Source organism: Canis lupus, unplaced genomic scaffold, assembly GCF_011100685.1.
Source record: "Canis lupus familiaris isolate Mischka breed German Shepherd unplaced genomic scaffold, alternate assembly UU_Cfam_GSD_1.0 chrUn_S161H321, whole genome shotgun sequence".
Classification (NCBI taxonomy): domain Eukaryota; kingdom Metazoa; phylum Chordata; class Mammalia; order Carnivora; family Canidae; genus Canis; species Canis lupus.
This window is the reverse complement of record NW_023330461.1, coordinates 226612-229551: the sequence shown is the minus strand read 5'-3', so window position 1 is coordinate 229551 and position 2940 is coordinate 226612. Positions and strand designations below refer to the sequence as shown.

At 48.9% G+C, this 2940-nt stretch overlaps 1 pseudogene; it reads left to right on the top strand.

The window, feature by feature from the left end:
• Window positions 1-2112: 2112 nt before the first annotated feature.
• On the top strand, window positions 2113-2707 carry LOC119878436 (annotated as a pseudogene).
• The last annotated feature ends 233 nt before the right edge of the window (window positions 2708-2940 follow it).

Below are 2940 nucleotides of genomic sequence, written 5' to 3'. Positions count from 1 at the left end.
CGCAAGGGGGGAATGCGTGTCCCGCAGGAGGGGAGGAGCGATTCATGCGGAAGCAGGCCCGGGAGCCCAGGGCCCCCTGGTGTGACAAGCCCAGCATCTGGCTGATCCCCTTGGCAATCGGGGGCGGAGGACACAGGACAGCGAGGACGCTCCTGCCACCGTGGGCACCTCCTGAGCTTGCAGGTCAGTGCCACCCACCCGCGTGCTAGCCAGGCTCTTTGCGACGGGAACTTGCAGTGACTTAATGTGAGGGAGCTGAACTTTTCCGGATTGAAGAGCTGCCGCCGTCCAGTGTTGTTGTTCCTCCCCAGTCACCTTGCGCTGGGTCGGAGGTGGTGGGCGGCCGGAACATGGGCCTCACGATAAACAGCTCCAGGGAGCCGACCCCCCCGGCAGGGGTGGGGCAGCTCCCCTGGCTGGCTCACACCTGACTATCATCAGCAGCAGGACCCTCCCTCACAAGAACCAGCGAATGAAAGGTAAGAGCAAATTTCTTAACACAATCAGGCTGGAAACCTCCAGGGGAAATTTAGGGACTTACGTATATAGAATCAGAGGAACCCCTCCTTGTTATATTTTTTTTTAAGGCTTTGAAATTTTCTTGTTTTGTTGGTTGATTTAGTTTGTTTTTGTTTTTGTTTCCCCCCTTTTTTCTTTATTTCCTTCCTTTTTTCGCAGTACGACTTTTTTTACCATCTGCACTGAGCAAAATGCTATAAAAGAAGTCACCACAAAAGAACATCACTAACAGTCCCTCTCTCCCACGATTTACAGAATTTGGGTACAATCGATGTCAGAATGCCAATACAGAAGCCAATTATAAAGCTACTGATGGCTCTGGAAAAAAAATGAAGGATTCAAGAAGACTCATGACTGCAGAATTTGATCTAATCAAAGAAGCCAATTAAGTTTTCCTTCTAGTCATTTTGCTCAGTGCAGAGTTGCCAAAAACAATTTCTATTGGGAAAGGAAGAAAAAGAGAGAAGGAAGAAAAAAAACTTAAAAAAGAGAGAAAAAAGAGAAAAAAGTAAAAAAAGAGAGAAAAGAGAAAAACAAAAATATGGGGGGGAGGAACAAACAGAAATCAAAAAAAAAAACAAAAAAAAATAAGGGGAGTACACTCTGATTCTGTATACTGTAAATTCCTCGACTTCCACTGGAACTTTCCAGCACTGGTTGATCAATAATTTTTTTTTCTGTCTGTCTAGCTGGTCTTCTGGGGTAGGGGCTTGCTGTTCTGATTTTCAGGTGTTAGCACTTTGGGGAGCTGCTCAGCCCCCTGCCTGGTTCAGGGCTCAGTGAAGATGTTTAACTGTTTATACAGTGAGGGCACTATGAGGCTTATTGGGTTTTTTTATCCTGTGAGACCCCAGTAGGAACAACAACAGTGGCGGCGGCCAGCTCTAGAGCCCTGGAATCAGCTCCTGCAGTAACTACGGAGCTCTCAGTCTGCAGGGCCTGGATTGCTCTGGGGGAGGTGCCGCTGATCTGCTCAACTTGGGGCAGGAGTGTCCCTTGCTGTCCTGTCCCCTCCTAGCCTCTGCCTGTCCCGGGGAGCACCAGATCCTGGACTGTGTCCGCAGGCACCCTGTGCTCCTGGGCCTGCGCTGTTGGATTCGCGCTCCCAGCCCTGCGCAGCCCTTTCTCTGCATGGAGCCTCTGCTGTAGCCGCATCTGAGCTGTGCCTCCTGGGGGCTGTGGAGACCCCCCACTGCTCAAGCTGCCTCCGAGCTGCTCCCTTGGATGAGCAGCCCCCTGCCCCAGGTGCCTCCGCCTGAGCCGCCTCTGAGTTGTTCGCGGGTCCAGCCAGGCACGCTGGCAGCCCTTTAGGGAGCTCAGCCGTGGGGTGTGTGGTGTGCTCTCCCTGGGGCGCAGGTGGTCTGTTAGTGTCCCTGGGAGTCTGAGGTCATCCCCGCCCTCCTGGGATCCTGCTCTAACTCCCTGAGAGCGCCTTTCCTGTCCGGGAAGAATGGTGAAACTCCTGCTTCTCCAGGCTGGGCTCTCCTGTCCTGGGGACACTTTTCCAGAGTGGCTGCACCAGTTTGCACTCTCACCAACAATGCAAGAGGGTTCCCCTTTCTCCACATCCTCGCCAACATTCTTGTTGGTGGCAGACTATGTCCGGAGCAAGGACTTTCGGGACTGCCTCATGAGTACGCATTTCTGGGGCCCTGTAGCCAACTGGGGTCTTCCCATTGCTGCCATCAATGACATGAAAAAGTCTCCAGAGATTATCAGTGGGCGGATGACATTTGCCCTCTGTTGTTACTCCTTGACATTCATGAGATTTGCCTACAAGGTCCAGCCTTGAAACTGGCTTCTGTTTGCATGCCATGCCACAAATGAAGTAGCCCAGCTCATTCAGGGAGGACGCCTTATCAAACATGAGATGAGTAAAAAGGCATCAGCATAACAGTGGAAAATGGGCAACCAGGTGTTTGAAGGGACAGCGTCAGCGCTGCTGCTGAGTCACAGATTCCATCCTCAGAATAGTCTTGGTAAGGAAAATAAGCTGAATGCTATTTTTACTAACCAATTTTTCTAGAAATAGCTGAGAGTCCCTAAGCCAACTCTCTGCTGCCTTACACATACCAAGTATTTTACTTCTCTTCATAAAGAGTAGCTCAAAATATGCAATCAATTTAATAATTCCCAATGATGGTTTTATCTGCAGTAATATGTATATTACTTGCTAGAATTTACTTAATAAAAAATTGGATAAAAATTGTAATTATTAGCACTTAAATACTCAGAATCTTTAACTCTTTAATGACCATGAGACCTCCGACAGCTGGCCATACTTACACTGTCATCGCCAGTTTTTTTTTAACCATTTAACTTTCTTTACTGAAAACCAATATTCAAGAAAGATGAACCCTCAATGCATCCTCTTATACTGACCAACGTAACTAAGTACAAATGAAGTCAATGGTGTACTCC